The sequence below is a fragment of the Balaenoptera borealis genome (genome assembly GCF_965194805.1).
Source record: "Balaenoptera borealis genome assembly, chromosome: 1".
Taxonomy (NCBI): domain Eukaryota; kingdom Metazoa; phylum Chordata; class Mammalia; order Artiodactyla; family Balaenopteridae; genus Balaenoptera; species Balaenoptera borealis.
Window position 1 is genome coordinate 75,292,337 of NC_138860.1, and position 19,170 is coordinate 75,311,506.

At 39.3% G+C, this 19,170-nt stretch overlaps 1 protein-coding gene across 2 annotated transcripts in view; it reads left to right on the plus strand.

Moving 5' to 3' along the window:
• CCDC190 (coiled-coil domain containing 190) overlaps positions 1-19,170 on the plus strand; it is a 50,145-nt gene continuing 30,975 nt past the window's right edge. For both annotated transcript variants that reach the window (XM_082403380.1, XM_082403381.1), the window contains exon 1: positions 1-19,170. This exon is cut by the window's right edge. The gene's annotated coding sequence lies outside the window, so the exon portion shown is untranslated.

Sequence of the window (19,170 nt, forward strand, 5' to 3'; positions counted from 1 at the left end):
TACAAACACCATCAATCTATTCATTCAACAAATATTTGTGCCAGACATTTTTCCAAGTTTCTGGAGATACATCAATGAACAAAAGAGGCAAAAATTATTAACAAATATTGCTCAAGGGCCTTTGCTAACCATACAAGAATACAAAATGAAAAAGACACAGCTTCTATCCTCAAGGGGACACAGACTCTAGGGAGAAACAGATGAAAATAAAACAAGATATATACATCCATATGTACCAGAAGAGAGGGGCAAATTAGTGATGATATGGAGGGGCTTGAGAGGAGAGAGACAGAAAATGACTAACCTGTTTTCTTTGCTTTGTTTTAAGGCTTTGTTTGTTTGTTTTTGATGTGGGCCATTTTTTAAGTCTTTATTGAAGTTGTTACAATATTGCTTCTGTTTTATGTTTTGCTTCTTTAGCCACGAGGGAGGTGGGATCTTAGCTCCACGAAAAGGGATTGAACCTGCACCCCCTGCATTGGAAGGCAAAGTCTTAAACACTGGACTGTCAGGGAAGTCCCACTAACCTGTTTTTTAATGGATAGAAAAATTATCAATCCCTGTGTACAGGTCTGATACTGAAAATCTACCCAGCTTATGCAGCAAGATGCTAATTGAAATGGGAGACTGATCAAATCTTCCAATATTGAATTTGAATTATGAAATTAAATCATGAAAACACACCTTTATAGAAATTTAAGCTGGAAATGCTGCTGGATAATTCAGGAAATGGCAATCCTAAGAACAGGCAAGCAGAAAATTTAGGATTATACATAAATTACTAACCTTATTTTGAGAAAACAATTGATTCACCCACATAAGAAAAAGCAAGAAGTTGGAGATTCGACACCAGAAACTGCATGGAGCTAAGATTTAATTGTGAAACTACGTTTGTTATGAGACTGCACAAGGTTAGATTAGATCATAAGCCTTTTGTGTTCTGAGACCCCATTTCGAATGTGTGTTTGTGCAGGGGAAGATTTCCCACACAATCAACAAATAATTCTCTGGACACCAGCAGGGTGTCTTACAGTTCAACTCAATTCAACTCAGTTCTAATACCATCTACCCAGAGATACCATCAGATTCTACAGGTTAAGGGTTCAGTCCTACTAGGCTGTTCCTCCCACTTCAGACACTAGTGATGGGGTTCAGGGCAGGCTGCCCCAGAATGTGCCACTTTGTCATGTGGATTATTGCAAGCTGAAGACAATCAAGGCCCAACAGACTAAAAAGCTTTTTACCTCTCCCTTAACTGCCTAAAAGACTTTAGACAGGGGACTTGTACCAGGAAGAGAGCTTATCAGAGTTAACTTTCTACATCAGAAAGACTTACCTGCAAGGCACGACAAATATTTGTTTACCAAACATTTGCTCTTATCATCTTCCTGTGAATTGTCTTCCTCCCGTTTGAAGCCCCAGACTCTTACTTCCTTCTCTTTAGCTCACGATGGCATATGGGTCTCAATTGCCTGACTGTCTGGGAACCTCATATCTTCAGGATTCCCGTATGTATGAAATTAAATTTTTTTTCTCCTGTTACTCTGTCTTATGTCAATTTAATTATTAGGCCAGCCAAAGAACCTAGAAGGGAAGGGAAAAATGTTCCTCCCCTACACCAGTCACAAGCCCAGACTTTTACCTGCACTTCTGACTGACTGTCTAGGTTCGATTAGTTCAACTAATTTGCTAGAGCAATTCATAGAACTCAGAGAAACATTTTGCTTACTAGATTACTGATTTATTATAACAGGATATAACTCAGGAACAGCCAAATATAAGAGATTTACAGGGCAAGGTATGGGGAAAGGGCACGGAGCTCTATGACCTCTCTAAGTACCACTCTTGGTAAACTTCCATGTGTTCACCAACCCAGAAGCTCTCAGAACCAGTCCTTTTATGGAGACTTCATTACATAGTCATGACTGATAAAATCATTGGCCATTGGTGATTGATTCAACCTCCAGACCCTCCCCTCTCCAAAGAGGTTTGGGGCTGGAGGTTGAAGAGGGGGTGAGTACTGAAAGTTCCAAACATCTAATCACTGGTTTGTACCCCTGGCAACCAGCCCCCATCCTTGGGCCACCCAAGGGTTTCCCAAGTCACCCCATTAACACAACCAAAGTCACCTTTGTTGCTTTTATCAAAGGAAAATCCAAGGGTTTTAGGAGCTCTGTGCCTAGAATGAGGTCAAAGACCAAATATATTCTTTATAGGGCCCAGTATCGCAGTAAGGTAAATCAGATGCAGAACTGGTGGGTTGTACAAATTCAGAGGACATCATTCATATGAATATCTATGTAAATGGCAGAAACAATGTAAACAATATACCTGGACAAGTGCAACACAGCACTAGTGACCAGAAGTGAAGAAATCTGAGACTGCTATGCTTAATTAATTCTGAGCAACAGTATTGTGCAAATCTGGAAATCTTGTAGGATGACCTTTCCACAAAGGACAATCTCAAAATCTATCTGCTACCATTTTTTAGTCTGTCTATGTGTTGGTTGGTTGGCTGGTTGGTTTCTGTTTTTGATTACTTGGGAATGATTATAAGAACAACTTTGAACTGAGAGCTACCTGAGTAAATTTCCCCTGAACAGGAATTTTAAGCCTAACAACCCCTTTGTATATAGTAGCCCAGAAATTTTGCTACCCCCTTTTAGCCCACTCATTTGTGTATTAAAATGCTTTGTAAACTGTAAAGAGTTTATTACTATTACTATTATTACCATTAACCAGAATCTAATCAAAAACAGTTTAGAATATTTTGAGAGCACATTAGTAGATGAGAACTACACACATACATACACATACCAGAAAGAAATCAGAAGGTAGAAGCAGTTCTCAAAAAGAACAAGAAGAAAACCCAAGACTTACTTCCAGAGGGTGAAGTTTATGTAAGATGGAGCTGTTACAACTGGAGTATCAGAGGTAATGATCAGAAATGTCAAAATAAAAGGGCAACACTGTGAGGGTGGTCACAGTGGGGGTCACAGGAAGATGGCACATGGTCCACCTGGGGGAGCTTCTGTTAGGATGGTGCATAGATTCAGAAGCAACATCACACTGCAAGTGACAAAGACTTTTCACAGAAATTGATTTAGTGTGAAAGAAAAGCTCCATCTGGCAACCAGAAAATGCAGCACCATGGAAGGTGTTGCTTGCAAACATGAGGGATGTCCTGTATGTCCTAGACTTGTAGAGAAGGCAAGAACATTAAATAGGGGTAAAGGTTATGAAAGGCAATAATTTGAACCAAAAAGAACCACACAGTAAACCCTAAAGTAAGTCTTACTATTTTGAGAGGGCCTAAGTAAAAATATTAGTATCTTTCTGAACCATGAACCAAGGCAAAGTTTTTGTGTAGTTTTACTTTTTAATTGTTTTGTATATACACATACACAACAATTTCAAGCTAGTAAAACAGTACTTAAAGCAGGTGCTACTAAGTTATGAGTGTCTTTTCTTCACTCCTCCCATTTACTTGTTGAGATAGTCTGGCTTACCCATTACAACATAAATACCCATTAAGGATGCTTTTTGAAGTAAAGGAGGCTATTTCCATCCACTGCCCTAGGGTCTGTGAAATGAACTAAGAGCACCTCCTCACCTTCCATTAGGCCTTCAACAACCATCGAAGGTAAACAAACCGAAAATAATTCTAACTGCTTTGGCAGTCATTTTGTCACTGCCTTTTGCTGTACCTGGAACGGGGGCCCTTGTGCCTGGTCCTCCTGGGCTGATGTGTTGATGAGGATGTAGAGAAAAGGGAACCTTCATGAACCGTTGGTGGGAATGTAAATTGGTACAACTACTGGGGGTATGGATTTTCCCCAAAAACTTAAAAACAGGACTACCATATGCCCCAGCAATTCTACTTATGTGTATTTATCCAAAGAAAACAAAAACACTAATTGGAAAAGATATAGGCACCTCAACGTTCACGGCAGCATTATTTACAATAGCTAAGATATGGAAGCAACCTAAGTGTCCATCAATAGATGAATGAATAAAGAAGATGTGGAATATATATACAATGGAATATCATTCAGCCATTAAAAAAAGAATGAAATCTTTCTATTTTCAACAACATGAATGGACCTAGAGGGTATTATAAGTGAAATAAGTCAGAGAAAAACAAATATCATATGATTTCACTTACATGCAGGATCTGAAAAACAAAACAAATGAACAAACATAAGAAAACAGAAATAGACTCATAGGTACAGAGGATAATCTGGTGGTTGTCAGAGGCAAGGAGGTAGGGGAATGGGTGAAATAGGAGAAGAGGAATAAAAGTTACAAACTTCTATCATAAAATAAGTCACGAGGATGTAATGTACAACACAGGGAATATAGTCAATAATATTTTAATAATTTTGTATGGTGATCGATAGTAATTAGACTTATTATGATGATCATTTCATAATGTATAAAAATATCAAATCACTATGTGGTACACTTAAAATGAATATAATATTGTAAATCAATTATACTTCAATTAAAAAAAGAATTACAGGATAACTGGAAATACTAGGAGAAAAAACACATTTCAGAATATTATTCCACTATATTATTTATTACTACAACAATACAATAATCATATTCATTTTAATGGATAAATATTATTTAACGCTTACCAGAATTTCTAATAAGGAACAAGGTATGGATGAGAAAAAAATGTATGGAATGTTAAAATGGGAAAGATCTTAGAGATCATTAGTTCATAATTTGGTTCCAAATCTTATCACCAGGAATTCCTTGGAAGTCTCCTCTCTCTATGAAGTAGACACTTTGCTCTGAAAAATCTTATCTGTCTGCCAATATGTGTTATCAATTGCTTGATTTCCTCATTACTGTTTGATCCAAAAGTCTACACTGCCTACTGGTCTTTTAATTCAGCATGAACTAGCCTTTTAGGGTGAGACCTGGACCATATATAAAAAGGAATACTGGTCAGAGCCAGGAGTCTAGGAGAGACATGAAGAAGCTGCTCTCTTCCCCCTTCACATCTTACATGGCCCCCATTTCCATACTGACCACTCTGTGCATATTTGCAGATGGCTACCTGCCCATTCCCTCTAAAATTAGCATTAAATTTTTCTGCTCCTTGGTGTATAGCTTCCTCTGGCATATGTTGCAGGTCTTCCTGTAGCCATCCTCTCTGCAGGGACCCTATGCCCTGCTTCCCTGATTTGCTCTTTGGGGTTGTTCTTATGAGCAAGACTTCAAGTTCTGATCTACACTTCTCTCTGGCTTGGGCCCCTGAGGTCCAAAGCCCAGCTATGTCCAGTTGACAGAGTTGATACTTTGATAGAACGTGGTAGGGGATCCTCGGCCTCAGAATAATTGGCTTACTTGCTATCTCTCCATTAATGCTGTACAGATTCCTAATACCACAACCTTGCTTATTTTGTTCCATTTTCCCAGAATTCTCTTACCTTTGCTCTCTGCCTGTCAAAATCTTCCTGAAATCATTTCTGTCTCTTGTACTTAGAAGAGATTTTGTCTTTCAGTGAATTGTTACACCACATGTACCACTCAGCTGGTATCTGTCCTTAACTCCATTGGGAGAACTTGTGACATTGTAAAAGGGGCATGGACTTTAGAGCCAGATGAATCTAGATTCACATCTTAAAGTCACCATGTCCTAGTTCTGGGATCACTAGCAAGCTACTTAACTTCTCTGAACTTACATTTCTTTATCTGCAAAGACTGATAATAATACCTAGTTCACAAAGTTGTGAGGAGAATTTTTTTTTTTTTTTTTTTTTTTGGTGAGGAGAATTTTAAAACTACACCTGCTCTGGCCTCTCTGGTGCCTGCTGACTATAATGGAGACAATGTGACATTTTCAAAATTAGCTCTTTATTGGTGAGGACAGAACTGTATTCAGACTTACGATCGTTTGACTTATGATCTCTCAATTTTACGATGGTGTGAAAACGATGTGCATTCAGTAGAAACCATACTTTGAATTTTGAATTCTCATCTTTACCTCAGCTCACAATGTGCAGTACAATACTCTCTCATGAGGCCGGGCAGGGCAAAGAATCACAGCTCCCAGTCAAGCTTGTGATCATGAGGGTAAACAACCAGTACACTTACAACCATTCTGTACCCATACAACCATTCTGTTTTACACTTTCTGCAAAAATTATTTAATAAATTACATGAGATATTCATGGCTAACAATAATCAAAAGAAAGCTGGAGTGGCTAAACTAATATCAGACAAAATAGGCTTTAAGACAAAAATTGTTACTACAGACAAAAGACCCTTTACATTGATTTAAAAAAAAAAGTCAATTTATCAAGATATAACAATTGTAAATATACATGCACCTGACAACAGAACCCAAAATACATGAAGCAAAAACTGACAGAATTAAAGAGAGAAATAGACAATTTAACAATAATAGTTGGAGATTTGAATACCCTACCATCAATAAGGGATAGAACAAGTAGATATAAGACCAACAAGCAAATAAAAGACTCAATAACAATATAAGCCTACCAAACCTAATAGATATTTATAGAACACTCCACCCAACGACAGCAGAATACACATTCTTCTCAAGGGTACAAGGAACATTATCCAGGATAGACCATCTTTAGGCCATAAAACAAGTCTCAATAAATTTAAAAGTATTGAAACTATGCAAAGTATATTCTCTGACCACAATAGAATGAAATTATAAATCATGTGAGGTTTGGAGGTGTATTTATTCTGAAGGGTCATCTAAAAATTGCAGATTATATTATGGGGGGGAAGGAAGGAGGATAGATATTGGGGGACATGTATTAATTTCTGCCATATAAGGTTGTTGTTGGGACCAGATACAATAATATGTGAGCAAGACTTTGGTCATTCATAAACCATTATACAAGGTGACTCATTGTTATTGCTCATCTGGTCAGGTTGGCAGGGATACCAGCCATCTCCAAGGCTGAAAGAGTTGTTTTCTTGAATTCAACATTTACTCTCCAAGATTTCAAACTCTCAGCACAAGCACGGAAGAGTATTTCTCCACAAAGTAGATTAGAGAATAGCCTTTGCTGCCAAAAAGTTTCCCTGAAACCCAGGTCCTCTGGTCACTGGTTTCCTGGGAGTAAGGAGTCAGTTTATAGCAGTTAAGGTTGTGGGTATTGTCAAGCACTGGGCAATTTTAATTGTCCTTAGATGTTCTTTCTCTCTGATGACCTTGTTTTTATTGAACATTGTCATGATTTCTGATTCTTCTAAAAGCTTTTAGGTAATTTGACTTTGCATGAAAGAGAGGCAGGGAATTCAGCTGACATGGAATTGAATTAATATAAGTCCTGAGCCTATTGATTTATAAGTACAAGCAGAGATTAGAGCACCTGCACACTCTTATCTTGAACCCATGCCATCTGATTTAAGTAAACCAGCCACAAAACACTCTTTTTTTCCAAATCTGGCATCCACATAGCTCTATTCACAGAGGAGTTAAAAAACAACCTCATGGCAATATCAGAGTCCAAAATAGTTTCTGTATATTGGAGAAAGAATTAAAAATAAATAAATACTTTTATGTGCCCTTCCCAGAATTTCCCATTAAGGTGTCCCTATTAAAGTAAATCATAATATATAATATCTCTGGCATGTAACCCAAAATGCTCACCATAAACTAGCAATTTCTTTGGAATCTTATATTTTATTGTAAAACTTTATGTGAATTTTGCATTTTGCCTCATGGTTTTCATGTTAAAGTATTTTAAATTGTATATCTTCAAAAAATAATATTTCAAGGAGAATCACCATATATAACATATAGCTGCAGCCCCTGCCCCACACACGCAGAGCATTGCACCCCTTTTTAGAAGTCTGGGGATAGGGCAATGCCAGGGCTAGTGATAGTGTTATGGGGCACTCCCACAGGGCCTTGTGCTGATTATTTGGGAGGCGGCACATCTTATTCACCTGTTTTGTTCACTAATGTGTCCTAAGTGCCTGGAACAGGATTGAGTACATGGTAGGTGCCATATTAATATTTGTTGGATGACTAATATCTTCTAAGGATCTCATTTGTCAGATCTTTTATTCCAGAAAATGAATAATGTGTCTGATATCACAAAATAAAATATTTAATGGGTGCTATTACTTATTGAGTGCCTATTTTGTACTGGGCATGTACATATATTTCAACTCTGCAAGATAATTTTTTTTATTCCATCTTTCATGGATGAAGAAAACCGGTTCAGGAGATTAAGTAACTTGATCCAGGTCACATAATTAATGTAAGTTTTGTCCAAATTGAATATTTTCCACTAGGTCTCACTTACTTCCACTTTCAGAAGGTGCACACATTAAAGGCTAGTTACACAAAGGCACCCTTTGCCTACATGAGATATGTCAAGTGTTATTGCATGGCTTGATCCAAAGTGGTTTTGGAATTTGAATACCTAATACTTAAGTCTAGTCTACCTGGGGCTCATTCATTAGTTTCATTAATATTGCTCTGTGCTGAGGGAACTCTGCTCAATACTCTGTGAAAACCTAAATGGAAAAAGAATTTGAAAAAGAATAGATACATGTATATGTATAACTGAACCTCTCTGCTGTACACCTGAAACTAACACTACATTGTAAATCAACTATACTACAATATAAAATAAAAATTAAAATATATATATATATATATATTGCTCTGTACTGTCCTGTATAGTAGCCACTAGCCACATGTCTGACTAAGGAGTACCTAAAATGTGGCTAATCCCAACTGAGATGTGCTATAAATGTAAACACACACCAGATTTCAAAGACCTTGTGTGAAAAGAGGAATGTAAAATTTCAATAATTTTTATATTGATTACATGTTAAAATGACAATGTTACTAAAATTAATTTTTATTGTTTTATCTCACTTATAATGTAGCTACTAGAAAATTTAGAAACTTTAGATGTGTGGCTTGCATTAGGATGAGCTCAAGCTGGAGAAAAAGGGATGATTATCATCTTGTTACTAATGGCCACAAAGCAACACTTGGTGTTTCCCAAACACAGCAGGCTGTGGCCACTTCTTTCCTCCATGGCTTTGCACATGCCTAAAATGCCCTTCTTGGGTTTGACCACCTACCCTGACCTGCAGGGAGCTCTAATTCCTCTGTCCTTTTGGTCTCCATGGTCTCTTTGGATCTCCCTTCATTATAGCCTCTAATACAATATTTGGCTCTTCGTTTCAAGTTGGCCTCTGACAAAACAGTGAGCTGGTTGAAGATAGGAATGTGTCTTATTGTATTACTAGCTCCTGGCCTGACTTATATTTGTTAAACAATGAAACTGAATTGGGAGTTGGTGCAGTCTTTCTGGGAATATTCTGTGATTCTATTCCTTCTCCTTCTCCTTCCCCACAATTCAGTTCCAGTACCTTCCCTTACACAGATATCTTGTACTTTGAGGAAGCTCCGAAGTACAAGTTCTTTGAACTGAAAAGTTCAAAGATGTAAGGTTATCAAGAGTCAATGGAGAGAGCTCTGATGAAAGATGACAGAAAAACTGGGCTCCAGTTCCTCCTCTGCCCTCATGGGCTGCACTGAACAGGTCACTTCATTCTCCTCTGAAACCTGAAGTGAGGTCACTAAAATCTAGAATTTCTGAATTTAGTAGAGAACAAAAATTCATTTTAGATTAATGAGCCAAAAAATAACCACTACAAAGTGTTCCAAGAGAGTCTCAAGCAAAATACTCTTTGTAAATCAAATACATAGAAACACACAAAAATTCAGTGCAGTAACAAACACATCAGAGGGATTGTTTCAAGGGAAAGGGAAATTAATCTAAAAGGAAGTAAAGAAACAATGCACGTGGAAGCCCTTGCACAGACCAGTAATGACAGTTTGCCATAAATTAAGGTGTATTCAGCCCTCTGCATGTGAGGTCCAAAGAAAGGTAGCAGTTATTATTTATGAAAATTGGCCAGATTGACTGAAGAGGGGGAGAAAACTGGAAGCAGGTAATTAATTGTGACATGCGGGCAACAGCAGGGAGCAGGACGGATTAGAAAGATGAAAGGAGCATATATGTACCCCAGGAAAGTGACAGGATGAGGAATATGAAGCTCAAAGAAAAGGAAGTGCTGCCCAAATCCAGAGTCTCCAGACATTCAGTCCAGTTCCTTTTCCCTGAGCCGGGCTAAAAGGCAGAAAGACCCATCTAAAGAGCTTTCTCTGACTTAACATAATGAGACGCTATGTAAAGAGTGAACTTAATTTAGGCAATGGAGTTGACCAGAACAAACAGCAATAAAGCAGAAATGATTAAAAACACATCAATCACATTTATCCCTCAGAGCGTACGATGTTTACACAGTCTCCCAATCAGCTGTGTTACTCCAGCCACCAGATCTGCTAAACTGGCCTCCTGGTGTTGAAAAAAATCCAACAGTAAAGGCCTGAGCAACCCTTGCATTTCTGAAAGTACAATAAGAGAGGCACTTCTGTCACCACTACCTGCAAAAAATCTGCTCATTTTGCAGGTAACGGAAGAACAATCATGACAGCAAAAGGTTATCCTGAAATTTTTTCTGAGGAGACCTGCTATGGATTGAATTTATGTCCCTCCTCCATGCCCCACAAACTCATATACTGAAGTTCTAGCCCCCAATACATCAGAATATGACCTTCTCTGGAAATACAGTTTTTGTAGATGTAATTAGTTAAGATGGGGCTGCACTGGAGTTGCGCGGAAGGTCCCTAAGCCAATATTAATAGTGTACAGATCTTCCTCTACTTACAACGGAGTTATGTTCCAATAAACCCATGGTAAATTGAGACGATCATAAGGGTCAATTTACCTATTTATTTAATACACCTAACCTACCAAATACCAGTGCTCAGCCTAACCTATCTTAAACGTGCTCAGAACACTTACGTTAGCTTACTGTTGGGCAAAATCATCCAACCCAAAGCCTATTTTATAATAAAGTATGGACTATCTCATGTAATTTATTGAATACCACGCTAAAAGTGAAAAACAGAATGGATACAGAATGGTTGTAAGTGTATCTGTTGTTTACCCTCGTGACCACGGGCTGACTGGGAGCTGCGTCTCACCGCTGCTGCCCTGCATCTTGAGAAAGAATCGTACCACATATCACTAGCCTGGGAAAAGAGCAAGATTCGAAATTTGAATTACGGTCTCTACTGAATGCATATCACTTTCACACCATTGTAAAGTAGAAAAATGGTAAGTGGAACCATCATAAATCGGGGACCTTCTGTACTTACAAAAAAGGGGGGATTTGCACATGCGCACACACACACACTCTTATACATGATGCCATATGAAGATAAAGGCAGAGATTGGGGAAATGCCGCTACAAACCAAGGAACACCAAAAATTGTCAGCAGACCACTAAAAGCTAGAGAAGAAGCATGGGACAGATTCTTCTTCACAGCTCTCAGAAGGAACCAATGCTGATAACACCTTGATCTTGGACTTCCAAACTCCAGCACTGTGAGACAATACATTTCTGTTGTTTAAGCTACTTACATCCTTTGTTACTGCAGCCCTAGCAAACTAATACGAGTCCACAGCTTAATGAATAAGGAATAATACCTTACATTGGCTGTAAGGTATCACAGCCGGGACCTCAGGCTCTCTGCCTAAGAACCACATTGCCTAAGGATAGAACCTGGATCCATCACCGAGAAGCTAAGAAGCCACAGAACATGGCTCAACTTCAGCACCTCAATTCCCTCAACTGTGAAACAGATATAATAATAGTCCTACTTCATAGGATGAAATGAGCTAATACTGTTTTGTGTATAATATGTACTCTATAAATATTAGCTACTGTGATTGCCATAGTGCACTGTAAATTACAAAGCACTTTCGCATATTTCATTCCATCTTCCCTCCATTCTATGAGGGTAATGTTTTTATTTACATTTTACAATTGGAGAGTCTGAAACCCAGATGTTTTAATTAGACAGTATGGGGTAGGTTTGGGATTTAGGTGGATCTGGGTTGGAATCCCTACTCTACCACCTTCTAGCTATGTAACTTTGGGCATATTTTTTAAACCCCTTCCAAATTCCTGTTTTTCCAGATTTCAAATGAAGAATTTTGAGAAAGAGATATGTATGGCCAGTGTCTGGTTTATACTTGGCCTTAGATAAATTGTTTTCACTGTTATCAAGTAATTGTCCACAATCACACCAATTATTGGCAGAGCCAGGACTTGAACAAGTTTCACGTGTATTCTGCTACACCTCACCATCTCCCTAAGAACAGATGGTAAACCTCAAAATCAGGAAAAGTTTGTAAGATATAGAGGAACAAGTTATTGTGACTTAGAGAAGTCATATATTCCCTGGTCCTAAAATATGAGAACTGCAGAGTTAATCAGGAGGTAAAGAGCAGAGGAGAGAAAAGGCTAGAAGAGAGGAAGAAAAATAAGAAGATGTTGGGTCTCACCTCTAACTATCATTTGTCCCAATGTATTTGAAGAAACCCAATGGCTGATGGTCAAGCTCCAGTTGAAATCTTAAGATCTGAGTCTCATGATGGGAGTAGTTGTTTACCAGGACGGCATGTTTTCTTCACATTTAAAAATAGCAATGGAACAGCCGTGAAACTAAGCCAGGTGGGATGGTTAAGAGTCATTAAGCAAAAACTGGCTCAAGGTCTTTCTAGTGAGTGGATTCTTGCTCCAAGCTACTAAAAAAGTCATGCAGCATCACCTACTCTCATAGTTTTCACTTATAAACCAAAGGGAAGAAGAGAGAAAGGTGAAGGTAATATAAACAGCATTTATTAAAGGTGTTCTATGTCAGTCACTGTATATATCAGATATTATCTTATTTGATCTTCACAAGAACCCATTATTCCCATTTTACAGATGAAAAACTGAGGCTCAGAGAAGTTAAGAAACAACATGGTCACACATCTAGGAAGTAAATAGTAGAGCCACAATTTAAATGCAGATGTCTGATTCTAAAGTTCATGCTCAGTCCACAAAATTCTGATTCTATCATGAGCAAAGCATTGAACTTCTGAAGACTTGACTATCCCATTTTTTAATGCAGAAAAAGCAAAAGTAATCATACAGAATTATCAGAGGCAGAGACATCCTTTAGTGACCAAAATATATAAAGTAATTTATAAATTTGATCACTGTGATGCTTATGTGTTTGCAGAGTCATAACATGAGACTCAACATTTGATGTTTTTCCTATGATAACTTATTTATAGCACAGGAAACCAACATGCTCTATAAATAGAGGATAATAAAATCTTATTTTTAAAGTTCATAAATTTAAATTTAATTAACTACTAAATATGTTTGTGTTTCCATCAATGATCAACTATTCAACTATTCAGTTAAAAACAATGCAAGTCTGATCCAATAACCAGAGTCAGACCTACAGCAAAACTCTCACATAGGAGAAGGAAGCTGGTGGTGTCCCAGTCTTTGCTCTCTGTGCCCTTTTATCCTTCTAACTGCTCACTGCACTTCTCTATCTCTTTTCTTTTGCCCACCAAAACCTGTTCTCAAGAGGCCTAGCATCAGGTATCTACAATTTAGGATAAATTTTAAACAGTGTGCTACTGGATATTTAAATTATTGATCTCTTTGCTGCAGGAGGTACAGGAGCAGAGGATAGGAAACGATGGAGGAAGGAGAGGAAACTGGGCTTTGTCCTTTATGCTGATCGTGCTATTATTGTTAAATCAACCACCAATAGCTGAGAAAGATAAAGAGCAAGAGAGAGAGGCATAAGCTTTTCTTTTCTGTCTATAGAAAGATGACAGACATTATTCAAGAATGTGGGCTAAAGACAACGTGATGAAATGGAAGAACCACTAGCCTTCGAGTCCTAAGACCTAGGATTTAGTTCTCACTCTGTCACTCTCTAGTTTCACACTTCAGGCAAATCACTCTTCCTTTTCGGAACTCCATTTCTTCAACTGAAGATCTAGAAGGCTGAAGTAACAATTTCTAAGGACATTCAGACTTTGATTTTCTATGATTCTAATATTTGAGCATCCTTGATATCACAGCAAGTGGATTAATGACTATTATGTTTATAATTTATAAATAAGTAGGTTTATACAACAAGAAGAATATTTTCATCCCCAAGCTCCAAAAACATATTTTCCTTTTTTTGGTACATAGAATAAGTCCTTTTATGCTGAAATTAAATTATCATTGATTTTTCACCCAAACTCTGACCTATCAGTACATGTGATTTCCACCACAACCTGGGACACCTCCTTTTGCCCATAGATTCCCCTTCACCTTCCTCTCACAAGTGCCCTCCTCTTTCCACTGGGCAGTAAAATGAGATGAATTCTTCCTCTTGCCAGTTGCTTGACATGAAACAAAGCATTGGGACACTGAATATGATAGGGCCTCACATCTCACAGGATTACTGGGGGACTAAATGAGATCTTGTATGCAAAATTATGTGCAGATTGCAAAACCTACACAAGGGGAGTTAAGAAGTAATGATGGTGACACAAGGGAGAAGATATTCCATGAGACTTTCTACTCTTTTTTTCAATAAATACCCCACTGTTATTTAATGTTGATATACATTTTATTAATCTTTTACACATCACAGAGGATTTTATACAATGTTCCTGATCCTTTGTGTCCTTTTATCCCTTTTTTCCCCATTATCTAAGATGAGAGCATTACCTTTGTATAGAAATTGGGTGGTAGCCGTGTGAATTTACTGCTTGAAATAAAAGCCACATTTGCTTTTTTGATTCTACCAGGCAAATATAGACATCTCACCCCTGTAGACAAAAATACTCAGTTATTCTTTCAATCACTCAGGCAGTGTATTAGGATGCCCTTATCATGGTCCCAAGTCTCATGGAGTTGTAGTCTGATGGGAAACGAAAAACAAATAAACCAGCAGAGGTGGTAGGAGATGGCAGTGCAGTGTTATATCCCGTTTCTTCTCTTCTGATAAGTACTTAACCTCTCTATGCCTTAGTTTCTCTTCTTCTATAAACTAGAGATAATAATAATATTACCTACCATATAACATTGTGACAATTAAATGAGATAACTCAAGTAAAGTGCTTATGAGTGTCTATCACATAGTAAGTACATGCTAACTGTGGAGAATCAATCCCAAATTTTCTGCCTCCTATTGTAGCAATTCGAGAATAATAAGGCAGCAGAATGGCACCAACAGTGCCCAGGCCTCTTGGCTGACCCACAGCATATGTTAAAACCACTTAGGAAGAAATAAGCATCCACCAGGTACTGACCTAAGAAACCCAAATCTTCACCCTCTTCATGACACATTGTTGTAACCTGAGTCCCTGACAGCTCTCAACCATAGCCACCCTAAATCTTTCTGAGCACTCATTTCTCTGGGTTCCTTCTTCTCTTGGTAGCACCCCAGACCTCCCTCTCCTTACACCTCATTCTCTTTCTACCCCTGCCCAGCAACTCCAGTCACAGCTGTGAAAGTACAGGCTGCTGAGGGAGGGGTAGAACTTGGCTCCTCTCCCAAAGCAAACAATTAGGAAAGCATTAACTTCCCTTAATGGGCAAAGCAACATTAAGCACATGGAAGCCCAGACCCGGGTCACTTTGCAGAGAGTCCAAGCTGTGCTGGGGCTGCCAATGTTTGTATGTGACCTCTAAATTGAAACTTAATTGGCCATTAATGGAATTCATCTAATTAAAAACACTTGTAATTAAGCATGAAGAAGAAAAACAGCCTGAATTTTGGACTTGGAGAAAGCAGAAATACATTTGATATGGTCAGTAAATCCATTCTTAAGGGTATATTCAATGATTTCCTGTCTTCTATCATGCAACACTTAAACCACATAAAAAAGTTTACTATTGTGCCCTCCACTCCCTGGTTTTACCACTACAATCCAGAAACTTCAAGACAATTAATTGACAATGGGAGCAATAGTAGCTCTACGATGTCCCCCAAGAGGTAAGACAAGAACAATAAGGAACACCTTTGGAAATATTATGGAATTGCTACAATAGTTTGGAACAGAGCAATTATCCCCACTCTGGATTGCCAAGGCTTAAGGGGCCCTATAAGATAAGAATGAAGCTTCCTAAACTTGTTTTTTTCTGCATTTCAGACATGCAAATAGAAATAGCATGTTGCCCTGCAAAAAGGAGGCAAAATTAAGGAAATAGATTCTCAGAGAGGTCAAGTAACTTGCCTAGTGTCACAGAGCAGTACGTGGCAGAGCCAAGATTTTATTGTAATCCTGCCTTACCTTTCTCATAGATAATTGGAAGGATGAAGTGAGATCAGGTACGTGAAAATCCTTGTAAACTATAAAGTGTACAATCAATAGATCCGATTTTACCTTCTTGGGATGAAACAATGGCATCCCAAATCCATACATCACAGTACAATTCCTAATGCGTATGTAAAGCACCTAGCCCAGTGCTTGGCAGTTACAGGGCAGTACAGGAGAGCAGTTAAGAGTGCAGGCTTTGGAGCCAGAATGCTGGAACCAGTTCTTGACTCCACCACTTACCAGCTTTGCGCCTTTGGGAAAGTTACCTCTCTATAGCTCAGCTGGCCCATCTGTAAAATGTGGAGAACAATAGTCCATAGGATTGAATGAATGCATAAAATGTTCTTCGAACAGGCTCTGGCACATAATGAGCACTCCTAAGAGTTATGCCAAGATTCACAAGAAGCCCGGTCTTTCCCCCAGAGCTCCCTTCCTTGATATGTTCCCAAATCTCCCTGTGTGCTTCGTGGCATATATAACAAGATCATTCCTAGCTCCTCTCGCAGCTCAAGAATAGAACCAACATACTCACGCTTGGAGACTATAAGAGGCTACAATAGCTGTCCCAGATGCCAAAACAGGCCATCTCTGTACTGCCATTGTTGTAAGTGCAACTGCCAAAATGTGGAGACACTATGCTACCCCTTGCTGGCAGCCTCTTTGGATCAGCCCTGCCCACCCTCACCCACTCCACTCTACAAGTGGGATGGGTACCACACCATCCCGAGCATAGCCTAGCCTCACCTAACTATAATACTATAGCATATGCTTAGACCTGCTTGAGGGTCTCAACAGACATCAGCCTGTCTCTCTCCTTGTCAGCCTATCACACAATGAGAGCCATTATAAGCTTCCCAGTATCTTAGGGTCCAAATCTTACATGGTTCCGGCTCACAGATAGGAGGATGCCCAGCCTGGCTATTTCTGTCCCAGGATCAACTCCTGCCAGGGCTGTCTCCATGGGAATGTGATTGGTGCAGTCACACAGGACCCTAGGCTCATAAGGGCCCCGCATTTGTGTCTTAATGGTCTGTGTTGACCATCTTGAAATTCCTAAGAATATTATCTTTGAATTTATGTTTTGTAAGTGAATTGTGACAGGACAGTGGAGCATGAGCTGGGTTTGGGACTTTGGGCCACCGGATTATCCTCTCACTTCCCCATCTCCCTGGAACAGATTCTCGGCCACCCTCTTCTCACCCCGGCCCCGTACTGCCACCATCCTGTACCCTGGGCGATCAGGTCATATAGGCAAAGGGAGGCCCTCATTCTGCAGTTGAGTTTTGCCCCCAGGAGGTCCTAGGCATGGATTAAAGGATAGTAGGGATGGTTGTCTGAGCTGGGGCAAGGCAGCCGCCATACATCCACACCTGGACTGACAGCATCAAACAGCCTTTGGGGGATGACTGGAGGTGACTGGCAGGGGGCTGGGGGTGGAGCCCTTGCCATGTCTCTGCACAGGGTTTGCAATCCCTTGACATCTGCCCATCCACAAGTGTCTGGGGCAATGGGCCATGGAAAAGGGATGATGATGATTTCCCCAGCCCTGGCTACGGTCCACATTTCCATTTTGCACTGGGTCTGCAGATTACGTAGCAAGCCCCAAACCTTTCTCAGGATGACTGGCCATGGTAATACCAATTACCTATAGGGAAAACCCCATTTCCATCACAGGAGTATGTTCAGATTCCATGACCCCAACATGTCAAGGTCCTTAAATTTTTTTTTTTTTTTTAGCAACAACAGCAAAACATTTAATGGTGAATTTCTTGGTGATGTTCTCCCTGCTACTGCAATGAATTCCATTTCTTAACTTTCCAAGGAGTCATAGTTTAAACAAACCACAGTCTTGAGCTCTGCTCTCATGCAGCTCTGTCAAGGTCCTTAAATTTTATCTGTGATTACTGTGTAACAGATACTGTGCACATATGAAATCATGATTACAACACAGGGTTTTATATATTACTAAATTCCAAAAAGTGGCACTTCAGGATCCCATTGCTTCAAGGCTCCATTATGACAATAATAATGGTAAGTAGACCAGAGAAACACAGATGGTCTAGTTTTGTTGTACAGTTGGAAACCATGAGAGAAAACATTGTTCAGGAAGGTTTTTTTCTTTTAATTAATTAATTAATTTATTTATTTTTGGCTGCGTTGGGTCTTCGTTGCTGTGAGCGGGCTTTCTCTAGTTGCAGCGAGCAGGGGTTACTCTTCATTGTGGAGCACAGGCTCTAGGTGCACAGGCTTCAGTAGTTGTGGCATGCGGGCTCTAGAGCACAGGCTCGGTAGTTGTGGCGCACGGGCTTAGTTGCTCCGCGGCATGTGGGATCTTCCCGGACCAGGGCTTGAACCCGTGTCCCCTGCATTAGCAGGCGGATTCTTAACCACTGCACCACCAGGCAAGCCCATTCAGGAAGATTTTGGTGAAAGAGAAGGCTAAGAATACTAGAGTAAGACATATTAAGTCAATAAGCCACATAAAGCCTTAGAAACATTTTGAGCAGGGGAATAGTTTTCTAAACAGAAAAAGAATTTAATAAAAGAATTTAATCAAAGTGAGCTTTGGGAGGTAATTTCCTTGGCCATACTATCTAGGAGGCAGCCTGTAAAGCCACGGAAGCGTCACGTCCTATTCTAAAAAATAAACTTAAGACAACATCTCATCTCGTTTGATTCCCCGGGGTTCTCTCGTATGTGTTTAGGCTCTTATCATGTTTACTTACACAGGACATCTCCACTTAAAAATGTTTGTGAATAAAGGCAGCTATCCCTGTAGGATAGGACTGATAGAGAGGAATCTTGTGCTTTCCTAAAAGAATTGGAACTCACACCAAACCATCTCATTTCTCTTGTTCCCGTTCATGCCAAGTAGTAAATATTATTATTGATCATCCAGAGGCAA